The sequence below is a fragment of the Apodemus sylvaticus genome, chromosome 9 (genome assembly GCF_947179515.1).
Source record: "Apodemus sylvaticus chromosome 9, mApoSyl1.1, whole genome shotgun sequence".
NCBI classification, from domain to species: domain Eukaryota; kingdom Metazoa; phylum Chordata; class Mammalia; order Rodentia; family Muridae; genus Apodemus; species Apodemus sylvaticus.
This window is the reverse complement of record NC_067480.1, coordinates 79,850,485-79,868,306: the sequence shown is the minus strand read 5'-3', so window position 1 is coordinate 79,868,306 and position 17,822 is coordinate 79,850,485. Positions and strand designations below refer to the sequence as shown.

General features: G+C 45.5%; 1 protein-coding gene across 1 annotated transcript in view; it reads left to right on the top strand.

Moving 5' to 3' along the window:
• The window catches only part of Ccnd3 (cyclin D3), a 93,297-nt gene that overhangs the window by 48,523 nt on the left and 26,952 nt on the right, over positions 1-17,822 (top strand). The gene's annotated exons all lie outside the window — the stretch shown is intronic.

Sequence of the window (17,822 nt, the reverse complement as noted above, 5' to 3'; positions counted from 1 at the left end):
CACATTTGTAAATGTTTGTCACTGAAGACGTTTTAAAAAGTGGCAAAATAAGCTGAGTAGTGGTGGCGCATGCCTGTAATCCCAGCAGTCTGGGAGACAGAGGCAGGCAGATTTCTGAGTTCGAGGACAGCCTGGTCTACAAAGTGAGTTCCAGGACAGCCAGGGCTATACAGAGAAACCCTGTCTTGAAAAAGCCAAAATCCAAAAAAACTAAAAAGTGGCAAAATGACCAGTCTAAACCCCCAGAGAAGACTGGTTTCAAATCGGTTTTCATCAAGTCAAATATTCTGTCTGTTTTGTTTTTCGAGATGGGTCATGCACCCCAGGCTGACCCTGAACTTTCTTTGTAGCCAAAGATGACCTTGAAATCCCTGATCCTGGGGCCAGGCAGATGGTCCATTGGGTAGGAGTGCTTGCCTCCCAAGCCTAAAGATTTGAGTTCTATCCGTGAAACCTATGTTAAGGTAGAAGGAGAGAATCAAGTCCACAAAGCTGTCTTCTGGCCTTAACACACAAGCTGTGACACACACACACATACACACACACACACACACACTGAAAACAAAAGGAAATGAAGACAAATCTCTCAGTTCTTTTTCCATTTTCCAAGTCCTGAGATGATAAGAGATGATTCCCAGTCTGAAATTTGTTTATAAATTTTTAATCTGATTTTATGTATGTCTGCCTGCCTGTCTGCCTGCGTGTGTGTCTGTGAATGTGGGTACTCCCATGTGATGGAGTGTATGTGGAGGTCAGAGGTCAACATTCAGAAGCCAGCTCTTTCCACCTGGGTGCTAGGGTTGGCCCCCGGGGTTGTTTTGTTTGTGTGATTCTTTCTTTTCTTCTCTTATATTTACTTGCTTGTTTTATAAGTGTCTGAATGTATGTGTGACACATGTCTGCCTGGTGCCTTAGAGGTAAAGGGTCCCCTGAAACTTGAGTTACAGATGGCTTTAAACTGCCGTGTGTGTGTGTGTGTGTGTGTGTGTGTGTGTGTGTGTGTGTGTGTGCTGGGAATTAAACCAGGTTCTTCTGCAAAACTAGTGAGCCATCACTCCGACCCCCTGGGGTTTTAAAGTATAGAAAATTATCTTTATTTATGATGTTTCACTTTGCTCTAAGTATTTGCTAAAGGAGATATACATACGTGCATACATTCATATGCATGCATGCATGCACACATACACATATCAACACATACATGCATGCACACATGTATACATACATACGTGCACACATACATACATGCATAAATGCATACATGCATATCAGGGTCTTTCCCTAAGAACTTTATTTGGCAATAACCTTACTTCTTGGTCTCCAAATTTTGGGGGAATTTTTTTTTTGGTCTTTGAAATGTAAATTTCTGGAACTAGTCATAGGGAGTGTGAATAATCTGGTTGAAGAAAGTTCTCTGAGAGCTCTCAGTTGAGGGTGACAGGCTTTTCCTCCCCTCCCCCACTGAGTCACCTGCATGAGCCCTTTCCGTAGGGACCAGAGAGTAATGAATGGCTCATTGCAACTTTCTCCCCACCACTGAGTTTGGTCTTTTTGCATACATCTGTCTGACCAGGATTCAGACTGTTGCCCTGTGGTCCCCCAAACACCAGGCAGCCTCGTGCATTCACACATTCAAATTAGCAAGCTTGCCTGGGTGGTGGCACATGCCTCCAGTCCAAGCACTTGGCTGGGGATCAAGCTCAAGGCTTCTCCCATGCGAGGCAGGGACCCTGCCAGCAGCGAGCGAGAGCCCTATTCCCCAGCTTAAAATTTTAATTTAAAAATATTCAATTCTTTTGTTCATTTGTTTGCCCTTTGTTCTTTCTTTAAATTTATAAGATTTTTTTTTTTTGACTTGGTTTTTTTGAGACAGGGTTTCTCTGTATAGCCCTGACTGTCCTGGAACTCACTCTGTAGACCAGGCTAGCCTCGAACTCAGAAATCCGCCTGCCTCTGCCTCCCAGAGTGCTGGAATTACAGGTGCCACCACCACCCGGCCCCGGGGGGGGGGGGGGGTTGTTTGTTTGTTTGTTTTTGTGTTTTTGTTTTGGTTTTTTTCCTTTTCTTTAGGGTGTTTGAAACAAGGTTTGACTCTGTATCCGGCTGGATGGCTGGGAACTGAGTTTGGAGCCCAAGCTGGCCAGTGTCAGCCTCCCAAGGTTTAGATTACCTTAGGACTACCTTTCTGTTCCGCCTCCCGGTGTTCTTGTGACTCTGGAGAAAGTATGATGTAAGGTAGTTACACAAAGTTGAACACATGATGCAGACCTGTCGTCCCACCTACCCAGGAGGCCCATGTGGGAAGAGATCACATGAATCCTGGAGTCCGAGACCAGCATAGGCAGCAGGAGAGACCCTAGCTTAAATAAATAAATATAAATAAATAAATAAATAAATAAATAAATAAGTGGAGAGAGTAAAACACTACTGCTACTAATAAATGATTAAATATCACTGTGTAAATTATAATGATAATGTCTGTTTAAATTGTTTCAAGTAGAGTATAGGGCTGGAGAGAGGGCTCAGTGGTTAAGAGAACTGGCTGCTCTTCCGGAGAACCTGGGTTTTATTCCTAGCACCCACCAGATGACTCAGCTGCACGAAATTCTGGCTCCCTCGAATCTGATGCCCTTTTCTGGCCTCTGTGGGTACCAGGCATGCATGTGGTACAACACACACAGAGGCAGGCAAAACACCTGTACACAGAGTAATGATAAACAAGTATCTAGATAATAGAAGGGGGGCTGCTAAGAAGGCTTGGGGGCTGAAGGCACTTGTCATGAAGGCCAAGCAGCCTTAGCTCAAATGCCAGAACTCACACGGAGGAAGAAGAGAACCAACCAACGCTACAGTGTTGTCTTCTGACCTGCTCTCTGTGGTTCATACAGGCTGGACACACATGATACACACACACACACACACACACACACACACACATACACACACATACTTTTGTTTCGTTTTGTTTTTTCTGAGACAGAGTTTCTCTGTGTCCCCGGGGGTCCTGGAACTCTCTCTGTAGACCAGGCTGGCTTGGTATTGAGAGATATGCCTGCCTCTGCCTCCTGAATCCTGGATTAAAGGCATGCAGCACCACTGCTAGGCTTCACACACAATTTTTCAAAAAAGTATAATGTGTGCTATTAATTGCCCAAGTCTGCTCGACGCAGAGAACCGTGGGACACCAATAGGCCAGACATGCTGGCACAGACCAGGGGTCCCAGCACTTATGAGGCAGAGACTACCTCCTAAGGATCAGAAGACTGAAGGCCATCCTCAATACTTCAAGGCCATCTTGGCCTTCACAGGACCCTGACGGGCTCAGAAGAAATACCAGATTGGCCAATTATCTTTGTACCCCAAGTCCCTGTTAGGGTTCAATTGAGAGTAGTGCTAGAGTTTACCAGAGGAAGAGTCAGGCATGGGAAGTGAACTATGTTGTGGTTCAACAGGTGGCTGCCCCTCTGTGACCCTTCTAACTTGGGCTGTTGTTGAATAATAACGTGGGCACTGGGGACCCTCCGTGGGGGGGAGGTGGGAAGGGCTGCAAACTGGAAGTGGGTTTTCTATAGAACTGCACCCTGCTACCAATAAGTATGGCGTTCTGAGCTCTACTTAATCTTTTCCAAGCAGACCAACGTGAGCTCCAGCTGCTTCCTTTGAGAGGGAGAGGGAGCTTACTGTGGTGGCTCAGAGTTGTAATCCCAGGACTAGAACGGTAGGAACAGGAGGATGAGGAGTTCAGAGTCATTGTTGACTACATAGAAAGCTTGAAGACAACTCACAGCCACGTGAGATCCTGTCTTTAAACGAAATGAACGCAAGAAGGGAGAGCGGGGGCCGGAGAGATGGCTCAGCAAAAGGGAGTGAGCTGCTCTTACGGAGAGAGGACTGACGTCCTGTTCCCAGAACCCGTTAGGCAGCTCACAGCTGCCTGTAACTTCAGCCCCAGAAAATTCTCCCTCACTCCTGGAGGATGCCCAGATACATGTGGTATATGCACACACATACACATTAAAGGAAAAGAAAACTCCTCACCCTCCAATCTTTCTGTGGGATATCCTGCCTGTAGATGAGAAAACAGGCAAGGGATAGAGCTGCCCACCCACCTCTCTCAGATTGTACAGCTGCTAAAAAATAACAGAACCAGAATATAAACTGGGCGGGGGCTGGAGGTAGAGGACCTGCCCTAGCATGTGTGAGACTCTGGCTTCCACTCCCAGCACCATAAATGAAACAAAGCAAAACAGATAAACCAGGCAGGGAGTCTGACTCTTGAAGGAGATACTGTTATTATTGTTCTACAGTAGAGAGACTCTCAACAAGGCCACACAGCTGGTACCTTGGACATCTGGGGATCACACCAAGCTCAAGTCCAGAACTCACACTAGTAACCATGACCCTGTTCTGTGTCTATGGTAATTCTAATTCTAATCCATCTATCCTTCCATTCATCCATCTATCCTTCCATCCACCCATCTACCCACTCATCCATCGTTCCATCCACCCATTCATCTGCCCATTCATTCATCCATTTACCTATCCATCCATCCATCCATCCATCCATCCATCCACCCACCCGTCCATCGTTCCATCCACCCATTCATTCATCCATCCATCCACTCATCCATCTATCCATCCATCCATCCATCCATCCATCCACTCATCCATCCATCCATCCATCCATCCATCCATCCATCCATCCATCCATCCATTCTTTCGGACTGAACCAGGGGCCTCATGAATGCTAAGCATGTTTTCAGACAAGATTGTTTATGTTCGGAGTATTATGACCACAGACATGAGCTGTGTTCTGCCACCCTAGGCCTCATGGCTGCTTTAATTATTCATTCAAAATATATAGCTCATTAGGACTGGAGAGATTGCTCAGTGATCTTCTAGAGGACCCTTCTTCTCTTCCCAGAACCTCTGTTCAACTCCAGGGGATCTGACACCTCTGGCCTCTGAGAGAACCTGCATCATGCGCACTGCCATCGCAGAGACACACATGTAACCATAATTAATATAATCTTAAAACATATTCATATACAGTATTGTGAAGATAGTAGATCTTGGGGGATGGATATGGCTCAGTTGGTAGAGTGTTTATCCAGCGTGAATGAAGTCTCGGGCTCCATCCCTTGAGTCACATAAACCACATGTACTGGTTCTCAGTTGTAATCCCAGAACTTGGAAGATGAAAGCAAGAAAATAAGAAGTTCAAAGTCAGAAACAAAACAAACCCACAAAGTAGTGGGGACTCAGAGAAGTGCTCACCATGCAAGCCTGAGGGTCTGTGGTTGATCCCCAGAACCCAGGTAAAACCCTTGGTGTAATGCATGCCTGCAATCCCAGAGCTAGAGAGGCAGAGACTAGGGCTCCCTGGGGCTCCCTGGCCAGCCATTAGCCTAAGGAAAGCTAAGAGCAGGCCAGTGAGCGACCCTCTGTGAAGGGACATGGATGATGTTTCTGTGACCCAGACCCAAAGTTGTCCTCTGGTCTCCTAGGCATAAGTACACATGTACAACCACACGGACACACACACACAAGTTTGAGGTTAGCCTGGGCTACACAAGACTCTGCCTCAGACATAAAATGGGGCTTGATGTAGCCATGCACAGCTTTAATTACAGCCCTTGGGAGGCAAATGTAGGTATATGTCTGTGAATTCAGGGTCAATCTGATCTACCTAGAGAGACCCTCATCTCCCAAAATGAACAAACAACGAACAAAGAAAAAGTAGTAAGATCCACCCAGAACTCAGAAGCCTGAGAACACATGTTCAGTTCCCCAAATATACATTAGAAAGCTAGATGCCATACACATTTGTGATTCCTACAAGATGACATGCAGGGACAGGAGAATCATCTGTAAGATTTCTGGCCAGCTAGCAGAGAGAAGAAATGACACAAGAGACCTTGACTTATTGAGGAGAGAAGAGAGACCTGAGGACTCCCAAGAGTTGTCCTGACCTCCACATGTGTTCACTACAGCATCTACAGTCTCTCTCTCTCTCTCTCTGTCTGTCTCTCTCTCTCACACACATACACCAAACACACACACACCACACATCATACACACATACCCCACACACACAGACACCACACCACACCACACATTACACACACACACACACACACACACACACACCATTAAACTTAAAAACAACGTAGTCCATATACTAAGGTACCACATTTCATTGTAAAATAGTATAATGTCTAATGTCTAACCCTCCACTGTAAGATTGATTCATTTACTGAATCTTCTACAGATGGGGCATTTGGGTTGTTTCCATTTTTATTGTATTCTTTTTCAGAGAGAGAGAAATGGCAGGAATGTGTTGAGTTTATCCGCTTACGTCTTTGTGTAAGGGCTTTCTGAGGCTGGAATTGGAGGCTTGGAGTCACCACTTGAGCAGGAGAGGAAGTTCTGATTAGTAACGGTGCCAGGGTGGAGAAAGGGAAGAACAGACCCTCGCTGTTCTGCAGGGATTTGGCATAGCTCGCTGAGATAGGAGATTTGGGATGCATTTCAGAAGGATTTGCAATCCCCTCTCTGGGTACTGTAGCATTTTCCAGCCCAGTCTCACTGACATTTCCCAGATGCAGGTGGGAGGGGCAGGGAAGGGTGGGGCCATCTTGTTCCCAGCTCAGCCACGTGCAGCAGTGGCCATCTGGAGTCCCGGGGACTGTTCATCCTGTCTCCTTTCCCTTTCTCTTCAACCCAATGCCCCTTTCAAGTGTTTTCTTTAACGTTCTTCCTTCCAGGAGCTCAGCAGAGAAAGTGCCTACAGTGCAAGCATGAGGTCCAGAGTTTAGATCCCTAGCACCTCACTTAAGCTCTCAGATCCTGGTCTCTGCAACACTCGAGCGGGGAGAGGCAGGTGGAGGAAGGTGTAGCCACAGAGCCTGCTGGCCAGCTAGTCTAGACAATCAGTAAGAGACTTTGTCTTCAAAGCAAGGATGGAACGCCATCTGGGAAGACCCCAGATGTCAACCTGTGGCCTACACACATACATACACACACACACACACACACACACACACATCCCCCGACACTTCAGTTTGGGTCCAAACTGACAAGAAGGCCCAAGAGCATCAGGTGGGTCAGACCCACAAAGCATCATCTTGTTTGTGGCATTCTCATTTTGGGTTCTGAGCACTTCCTAGGCGCTGTCCCAGTTATCAATGACTTTATGTGATATCAGCAGCCAACACTGGAAAAAATGATTACATTATTTATTTACTTATTTTGTCCATGAAGGTTGGTACCCATGTCAGCAACCATGTGACGGTCTAAAGACAACGTTTGAGAGTCAGTTCTCATTTCCCTCCATAGCAGGGACACTCAGGTCATTCAGGCATGATAGCAAGTGCCTTTGCCTGGCGGGCCACTCACCAGTGCAGCCAGCATTTTATAGAGGAGTACGGTGGGAACTCTCAGGAGCTAAGGTCTTACCCAAGCTATATCGGCAGGGTCTATGACCTGGGATTCAAGAGCCCAGGCTGTCTAAGCCCTCTGGTCACATGGTAGTAATTCCCATGTGCCCCTTACAGCCTTCATGAGCGTGTAAACAAGAGACCATAGCTAGGGAGGACTGGCCCTGAAGCCACAGGGACCTTCCATTGCTTAAAATACACTAGCAGGCTTACTTACAGAAAGTGTGTGCTGCGCAGGATGCAGGCGTGCTCCTTTCTCTTCCTCTATTGTGTTAGGATTGTGTCTGTGTGCTGTGGGCATGGAACTGTGGGTGTGTGTCTGTGTGCTGTGGGCATGGAACTGTGGACGTGTGCCTGTGTGCTGTGGTCGTGGAACTGTGGGCATGTGTCTATGTATTGTAGACATGTAACTGTGGGCGTGTCTGTGTGCTGTGGACATGGAACTGTGGGTATGTGTCTGTGTGCTGTGGTCATGGAACTGTGGGCATGTGTCTATGTATTGTAGACATGTAACTGTGGGCGTGTGTCTGTGTGCTGTGGATATGGAACTGTGGGCATGTGTCTATGTATTGTAGACATGTAACTGTGAGTGTGTCATGGTGTGCTTATAAGTTCTGAGGTTCTCTCCTTCCACTGAAGGTTCCAGGAATTAAACTCATGTCATCATGCTTATGTGGAAAGTGCTTTTGGTCCATCAATTTTATTTCATTAATCTTTTGAAATAGTTTATTTAACCTAGGCTAATCTGGACTCATTAGCCTCCTACATCTGCCTCAAGAATGTTCTGGCTCAGCCATGCGGTGGTGGCGCACGCCTTTAATCCCAGCACTTGGGATTTCTAAGTTCGAGGCCAGCCTGGTCTACAGAGTGAGTTCCAGGACAGCCAGGGCTACACAGAGAAACCCTGTCTCGAAAAAAAAACAAAAACAAAAACAAAAACAAAACAAAACAAAAAAAAGAATGCATTGGCTCTCTCTATCTATCATCTGTCTGTGTAATTATCTATCTGTATATATATTTAGTAGCATCCTCAGCATGTAGAGAACTATTTATTTATTTATTTAATATTTTTAAGTATCCTTAGTACTGTACTGAGAACTTTTCAGACTCTGTTCCTGATATCTGTATAATTTTCTGTGTATTGATATATATTATATAACAAAAAACATGTGTGTGGGGGGGTATGTATGTATGTATATATGTATTAAGGCAGGGTCTTGACACACCACCTAGGCTGGCCTCAACCTTGCAGCGCTGTTGAGATTACAGTTGTACACATCCTAAGCAACTCTGGGTCTCTGTTTTTTTAGCCACAAAATGGAGGTAATACACTCTTATTGAATCGGATCACTGGGAGAATAAGATAAAATAATGCTTCTATTTAAAAAAACCGGTGTGGGGGGGACACTTCCAATTCCAGCATTCCAGAGTTGGGGGACAGGAGAATTCCTGGTATTCATTGGCACAACCTAGCCAAGCGGATGGGCAGCAGTACTGGTGAGAGAACTGACTCCCAAAACATACAGTCGAGAAGCTGCAGACAGCATGGTGCTTTAGAGTATTTGTTGTTCTTGTAGAGAATCTGAGTTCTGTTCCCAGCACCCACATCAGTGATTCTCCATCACCTCTAACTCCAGCCCAGGGCGTCTTAATTCTCTCCATGGTCTTGGTGTACAACCCCCCCCACACACACACAGAATTAAAGGTAAATGACAATGATGACAATAATAATGATGATGATAATAGTAAAAGATGAAGCCAGATGTGGTTGGCAGAGGCAGGCAGATCTGAGTGGGTTCAAGGCCAGCCTGGGCTACATAATTTCAGGCTAGCCAGGGCTACATTGTGAAACCTTGTCTCAAAATGAAAAAAAAGAAGAAATTAAAAAAGAAAAAGGAGGTAGCTACTGTGCATGCATTGATACAGGCACTGCACACATACACATGTGCACACACATACATATACCACCATCGAGAATCTATTTCCTGCCTTGAAAGAGATAGACAAGTGAGAGGAAGTAAAATTGTTATATAAATTTGATGTGCAGGTTTCCTGAAGGGTGTCCCCTCAGCTCTGTGACCTTATGTGAAGCTGGAGGAGAGGACCACAGATCTTACATATAGTATTTACTGAATCCTGGGGACAGCTCTGCAAGATTTAGGCCAAAGACAAATCTAAGATTCTGGCAGGTTAGGTCCCATGCCTCAGACTACACAGCACACAGCCAGCCAGTGGCAGGTTTACAAATTCAGTCCAGATTGCACGTCAGAAATCCCATGTTTTCAATGACTGCAGAATTGATTCATGATTTTATTTTATTTTTGAAACAAGGCCTCACAATGTATTCCTGGCTATCCTGGAACTTGCTGTGTATTCCAGACCAACGTTGAACTCAAAGAGACCTACCTACCTCTGCTTCCAACATGCCGGAAGTAGAGGCATATATCACCAAGCCTGCTCTAATTTTATTTTATTTTTTTTATTGCAAATGTGTCTATGTAGTCCAGGCTGGCCCCTGGCTTTTCTGAAATGCTACAGCTATACAACTGCCATGCTTTTTGTGAGTTTAATGATTTTCTTCGTTTTTTAGAAGAAAACAAGGGACTAAACTTGTGGCATTCATTATTTTCTTGGTTCTCAGCCCCCATTAAACTGAATACTCTTTTGTTACATTTTTGTATTATGCTGATATTTTTTTTCAAGACAGTGTTTTTCTCTATAGACCTGGCTGTCATGGAACTCACTCTGTAGAGCAGGCTGGCTTCAAACTGAGAGAGCCACCTGCCTCTGCCCCACCCCCCATCCCCCAGTGCTGGGAGAATAGGCGTGGTCACCACATCAGCACCACTTAGTTCCAGCACTTCAGAAGCAGAGACAGGCAGATCTCTATAATTTGAGACTAACCTGGTCTACCAAAAGAAGAGACTACCTCAAAAAAGTATATATGTTTGCACATAAAAATATAGTATGGTCAGGCAGTGATGGCGCACGCCTTTAATCCCAGAACTCTGGGAGGCAGAAGCAGGCAAATTTCTGAGTTCGAGGCCAGCCTGGTCTACAGAGTGAGTTCCAGGACAGCCAGGGTTATACAGAGAAACCCTGACTCGAAAAAACAAAATCCAAAAAACAAAACTATAGATATAGATATAGATATAGATATAGAGATAGAGATAGAGATAGAGATAGAGATATAGAATAATTGACAGCTTAGAGAATAAGTGACTTAAAATATTTTTTAAAGATCTGGTTTCTTATTCATGTATTTATCTGTATGTGTGTATGTGCCTGAGCGTGTTTATGTGCATGCAGGAGCTGAAGGGGCCAGACAAAAACATCAGATCCCAAAGAATTAGAGTTAATTCGTGAGCTACCATGTAGGTGCTGTTAACTGAACCCCCCTTTTAACTGCTGAACCACCTCCCTAGCTCCAAGATTTATTTTTAATTGTGTGTGTGTGTGTGTGTGATTGTGTGATTGTGTGTGTGTGTCTGTGTGTATGTGTGTATCTATGTGGGGGTAGGGCTCGTGCATGTAGGTACCCTTGTAGGCCAGTGGCATCCCGTCTTCTGGAGCTGCAGTTGTGGGGTCTGTGAGCCACCTGATGTGAATGCTGGGAAGTAGAAAAGCATTATTTCAAGCTGGACTCTTGGGTCAGACAAATTTGTAATCCTGACATGTTAGAAGGTCAGGCAGGAGTGTCATGAGTTTGAAGCCAGTTTAGTCCACATAAGTTCAGAGCCAGCCAAGGCTACATAATGAAACCCAGACTTTAAAAACCAAACAAAACAAAAAAAGTAACAAGAAAAAGTTTATTTGAGCTTTTCATGTCATTGTTGATAATACCTGGAGGACTTCAGCCGGTTGTGGTAGCTCATGTCTGTAATTCTACTTCTCAGCGGGCCAGCCTGGGCTATGGAATGAGACGCTGTCTCGATTTTTTTTTTTTTTTGCTTGTTTGTTTGTTTTTTTGTGTGTAGCAGGGTTTAATTTGGTTTTTTTTTTTTTTTTTTTTTTCCCGAGACAGGGTTTTTCTATATAGCCCTGGCTGTCCTGGAACTCACTCTGTAGATCAGGCTGACCTTGAACTCAGAAATCTGCCTGCCTCTGCCTCCCAAAGTGTTGGGATTACAGGCATGTGACACCACCGCCCAGCTTGCTTGCTTGTTTTAAATGCTGAGATTGTTGTCAATTTTTTTTTTGAGGAATCACGATTGAAGATTCTACCACATCCATAAGGTAGGGGTTCATGTTTTCTGGCGGGGTGACTCATCTGCAGTAATCCCTGCAGTGGTGAAACTTCACACCCTTTGCTGTCAGCTAAGGGTTATCTCCCTTAATATCAGCATTTTGTGTCCAGTCAGCAAGAACTAATCTTTGCCAGCCTGGTTTCCTGTCTCTGGCACTCTGATCATAGTGGAGATGGCCTGCAGTATGGAAAGAACTTTTGGGGTTTGGGGTGTAGCCTCAGCTGTAGAATAGTTGCCTTGTTCTTGAGTCCCTGGGTACAATCCCCAGCACCTCAGGAAGGAGAAAGAGAAGGGTGAGTAGGATATTGTGGCTGACATCCCTAATCCCAGCATTTGAGAAGCTGAAGCAGGAGGATCTCTGTCAGTTTGATGCTAGCCTGGGCTACATAGTGAATCCCAGGCTAGCCTGAGCTATAGGATGAGATCCTGATCAAAAAGAAAGAAAAAGGGAAGGCAAACTTATCGAACTTATCAAATCTGACCTTTTCTTTTTCTTTTTTTTCTTTTTTAACCTCAAGTTTTATGCTTGTGCATGGAGCCCACAGTAAGCCTCCAGGGTTGAGGGGTTACAAGAGTCAGCTATCAAAGCTGGTGTCTTAGTTAGGGTTTCCATTGCTGTGAAGAGACACCATGACCAAGGCAACTCTTAGAAAGGACAATATTTAATCGGGGCTGACTTACAGATTCAGGGGTTCAGTCCACTATCTATGGCAGGAAGCATGGCGGCGTGCAGGCAGACATGGCGCCTGAGAAGGAGCTGAGAGTTCTCCATCTTGATCTGTAGGCAGCAGCAGGAGACTGTCACACACTGGCCCACTTCCACAGTGACATGCTTCCTCTAACAGGGCCATACCTCATCCAATAGACAGACCACAGCTCCTAATAGTGTCACTCCACCACTCCACATGAATCTACAGGGGCCATATCTATTCAAACCACCACACCTGGCACCTTTTTAAACATTAACTTTTCTGTGTGTGTGTGATGGCGGTAGAAGATTTGTGTATCACCCACTTGTTGGCAGAGGGCCCCGTGCAAGTCTGTTCTCTCCTCTTACCATGAGGGTTCTTGACGTGGCGACAGGTCATCAGGCTTCAAACTTTACCCTCTGAGCTGTCTCACAGACCCAGCCTAATATTTCAAAGGGAACTCAGTATAAAATGTGGGATGAGGAAACACCCCAAGCGCTTACAGGGCAGAAGAGGGAAGACTGGGAGGCGGATAACACCCACGTTTCACAGCTGGATGTAAGCTGAGGAGTTGGAACCACTAATATTGATACTTAGACTCCAGGGACCAGGAAGGTGTCGTGTAGTCCTACAATGCACAGCATTAGGGAAATTGGAGTCGCCTCCAGCAGTGGTCCTCATTGCTTAAAGTATGCACCATGGTCCAGCATTGTTTGGGAACATGCAGGCTGCCTCGCCCTACCAGGACCACTGCCTGTGACTCGTACAGCTAACTTTTGAGCAGTTTTCTCTGAGTGGACCTTGTATGGGAACTTCCTGTTACTAGTTTGGCATCTGTACTAGTTTGGCACTTAGCCTGTATATCTGTGTCTGACTGTCTGTCTAGTTAGGATTTCTACTGCTCTAGTAAACATCATGAGTAAAGGTAACTCAGGGGGGATATGGGGATAGGACTTGTCACAGCTTGCAACTCCCAGGTCACACTCTACCACTAAGGGAAGTCTAAGCAGGAACCTCAATGCAGGAACTGAAGCAGAGAGCATCTAAGAAGGCTGCTCACTGTCTTGCTTCCATACTCGCTCAGCCTGCTTTCTTATAGACGCCAAACCACCTGCCCAAGCAGGGTAGATCGTCCTCGTCGTCGTTATTTGAGATACTTTCTTTGTCTAGCCCTGGTTATCCTAGACTCATTTTGTAGACCAGGCTGACCTCGAACTCACAGAGATCCACTTGCCTCTGCCTCCTGAGTTCTGGGATTCAAGGAAGGCTGTGCTACCACACCAGGCACTTCAGGCTGATTTTCTGAGGCCTCTACTCAGTTGAGAGTCCCTCTTCCCAGTTCTATTTAGGTTTTTATCAGTTTGACAAAAACCAGCCAGCAATGAGCTAATGACCCTCAGTGGAGCTGCTTACGGGAACATTCGGTGAGGGCAGATTAGTTTCAGGAGCATGAACAGCTCACTAGTTGCCACACCACTGAGGAAAAGGTCCTGTCTCCCTCACCACAAGCCCTTGCAACTGTCAGTCGCCTTCTAGACCAGTGGCTCTCAGCCTTCCTAATCCTTCAACCCTTTAATACATTCCTCATGCTGTGCTGACCCCCAACCATAACATTATTTTTGTTGCTTTCTCATAACTAATTTTGCTGCTGTTATGAATTATAATGTAAATATTTTGGGAGATTGTGGTTTGCCAACCCATAGGTTAAGAATCAGTGTTATAGACCTATCTGAATCATGCCCCCATTCCCTCTTCCAGAACTGTCTTTGCTGCCCTAAGAATCCACTTCTGCAGTAGCAAGCCTCTTACCATGTTGGTTTAGTGAGTTTCTTTCTCCTTCAGTAGCTCACAGAGAACCTAGACAGGATCTTTGATTTCCAGCCTCTAACAGTGCCTGGCACACAGGAGCAGATGTCCATGGAATGCCCACTGCATGACACAATTCTTACCCCTCCTTTCCTCTGTCAGCACTTGCCTCATGCATGTAGGCTGAAATAGATAGTCCCATTCTACAGATGAAGCCACTGAGGCTCCATCCCTTTTCCAGACTCAAAAGTGGTAGGGCCAACAATCAAATCTTAGGAAGTCCCATGAAAAGCCTTTCAGTTGTGTTAGGTTTCAAACCTGGGACAAAGGGTCCCAGTGCCTATTTAGCATATCAAAGCGAGCTCTGGCTTCCTGGTTCTCCCTGCATCTCTGAGCCCCTACCTGTTGTAGGGCCCTCCTGGCTGGCATACCCTACCCACTACCCTGAACTCTGCAGCCTAGGGAGCTGGGCATTTGGTTACCTGCTCTCTTTATAACCATGGACCTCTTGGCTGCTCACCTGGTTCCCTCTTCCTTCCCCTTCCCCTCCCCTTCCCTTCCCCTCCCCCTCTGCCACTTAGGTCAGGATCGTGTCCACTCTGGACTCTCCTTTATGTCTCTGTCTCTAACTATGCTCTTGCACATACCTACAATAAACTTTCTCCTCCTCCGTACCTAGGAGGTCATGTCCTTTCTTTTCCTTTATCATTTGTATTTGTTCATGTTTCCGAAACCTGGGACCAATCTTTTTTTTTCTTTTTATTTCTTTTGCTTTTCATTCATATAGGAGATCTGAAAATGATGAGTTGCTTATCTACTGAACTTCTGTTTAAGCATTTGCTAATATTTTTATGTGTATGAGTGTTTTGCCTGCATACATGTGTGTGTGTGTACCATACATTCATGTGTGTTGTTTGTTTGATGCCCAGGGGAGGTCAGAAGAGGTCATTGGGTGTCCTGGAACTGGAGTTAAACAGGATTGGGAACCACCATGTAGAAGCTGGAGGACCCAAACCTGGGTCCTCTGCCAGAGCAACAAGTGATCTTATTCCCTTAGTCTTCTCTCCAGCCCCTAATCCTATTTTGTTTTTGATGAGCTGCAGGGGCAAATGGGGAGGAAGGGAAAAATGAGGGGCTCCATGCTTCTCGGTCAGACTGACAGAGTAGATCAGCTTTCCAAGTCAGAGTAGATCTCCCTACCTGGCAGAGACAGACAGACAGACAGACAGACAGAGGAACAGACAGGGAGAGAGACAGAGAACCACCCACGCTCTGCCTATTGTCTATTTCATTATGTTCTTCATGACTCTAGGAAGATACCAAGGGTCTGAAATCAGAGATGACCCAGCAAAGACAAAAATGCCTCAAAAATGTGCTCTCTTCCTGGAGGAATTTCGCTTTCCTTGCCTTTCAGTCCTCGGCCAGGGAGTCCAGGAAGTCTGCAGGCTGTGGTCAGCCGAGGCCCTCAGCCTGTCTTCCCTGGAACTCAGCTTCCTCTGACTCCTCACTGGGCCTCGGAACAACAGCAGGCTTCCTTCCTTCCTGTCCCTGACGCTGGCTCTGCCTGTCTGTAAAGCTCTGATCCACTTAGCTTGCTCATTAAATCCTAGTCACAGACTCAGACGATCTAGGTTCAAATGCTACCTCCACCTCTCTTTTTTAATTTCTCTGTGTAGTCCCTGGCTGTCCTGGAACTCTCTTTGTAGACCAAGCAGGCCTTGAACTCACAGAGATCTGCCTGCCTCTGCCTCCAGAGCTCTGAGATTAAAGACCTGCCTGTACCAGCACTCCGGCTGCCGCCTGTACTTCTCACTGGCTGTGAGCCCTAGGCAGTTCAGTTCACCTCTCTGTGCTTTGGCTATTCATCTGTAAAATGAGGATAATCTTTAATCCCACCCTCCAGAGACAGAGGCAAATGGATCTCTGTGAGTTTGAGTATTGTCTATAGAGCTAATTCCAGGACAGCCAGGACTACACAGAGAAACCCTGTCTCAAAAAAACCCTAAAATTAGTAAAGTGAATAAGTAAAAACAAACAAGTAAATAAAAATTTAAAAGAAAGTAGAGATGGCTCAGAACCAAAACTGTAAGAAAGAATTCTAAAAAAAAAAAAAAAAAAAAATCCTAAAATTAAATAAATAAAAATTAAATATGATTAACATTAACATATTGAGCATGTTTGAACATTAGAATTTTTTTTCTAGGGGCTGAGTTTGCTGAGAAGTAGATCTAATCTGGGCTAAAGTTATTTAAATATATTACTATTCTCTTAGTCAACTTTAAAATACATATTAAAACACATTTGTGATCTATGAAATTTATATGTTAAAATATAGTGTTTACATGCACACATCTCCATGGGTTCTGGGGATCAAAGAGGGACACTTACTTTTACAAGGCCAGCACTTACTATCTGTCTAGTCCAGCAAACGCACGCTTGAAACCCACACACATATTTTTTTTAGATAAGGTCTCTCTGTGTAGCCCTGGCTGACCTGAAGCTTAAAGACCAAGCTGGCCTGGTCTCACAGTCTCCACCCACCTCTGCCTCCTCATTGCTGGGACTAGAGGCATGAGCCACTATAGGGAACCTAAGATTAGTGTGTGTGTGTGTGTGTGTACATTCATATGCATGCAGATACCATGTAAAGAGGCCAGAAGAGGGTGTTGGGTCCACGGGAATTGGAGGCATAGAGGGTTCTAGCTCCATGTGGGTGCTGGGAATCCAACTCTGATCCTCTTCGAGAACAGCCAGTGTTCTTAGCCCCTGAGTCGTCTCGCTCTTGAATCCCGTCTCTGTTTCTCTCTCCTCTCCCTCCTTCAAGGCTTACTCTGAGGTTGAGGCTGGACAGTGGGATAATCCCACTGCCTGGTCCTCCTGGGTGAGGGACTGTAGGTGTGTGCCGCCACACCCAGATTCTCTCCTCTTTCCAGGGCTAGCCTTGAACTCCTACCCAGCAGGGATGACCTTGAACTGCTGAGCCTCCTGACTTCATCTCCCAAAGGCTGGGCTTGTGGTCATGAGTCACTAAGTTTGGCTCGATTTTCCTTTCATCTGCCTAGCCCAGCCCCAGGATTCTGTGAATTCTCAATTATTCACGCTGTGGAGAGCTAAGGGGGTGACTGCAAATGAGGGAATACATTAATAAATTAGGAAACGCCAGTTGCCCTCTGATAATAAGATTATTGTTTTGGACGAAGAGGCTTGACCCAATAGATTTTTGATTTGAGAATAATTATCCAGTCTAAGAGGGGGCTGGCCCTCTGGGAATTTCCAATATGAAATGGCACTTTGAAGCACTTAAGAAGTAGCGTGTGCTGATGCAGTGAATTGTGGGCTTGTTTTGTTGTTGTTTTGTTTTAGGGTTTTGTTTTTGTTTTTGTTTTTTGCGGGGATGGGGGCCGTTCAAGACAGGGTTTTTCTTTGTAACCTTGGCTGTCCTAGAACTAGCTTTCTAAACCAGGCTGGCTTTGAACTCACAGAGAACTACCTGCCTCTGCCTCCCAAAAGCTGGGATTAAAGGCATGAGGTGCTACCTCCAGGCAGATTTGTTTGGTTTTTGAGATAGGGTCTCACTATATTTCTCTGGTTGGTCTGGAACTCACTGTGTAGACCTGGCTGGCCTTGAACTCCCAGAGATT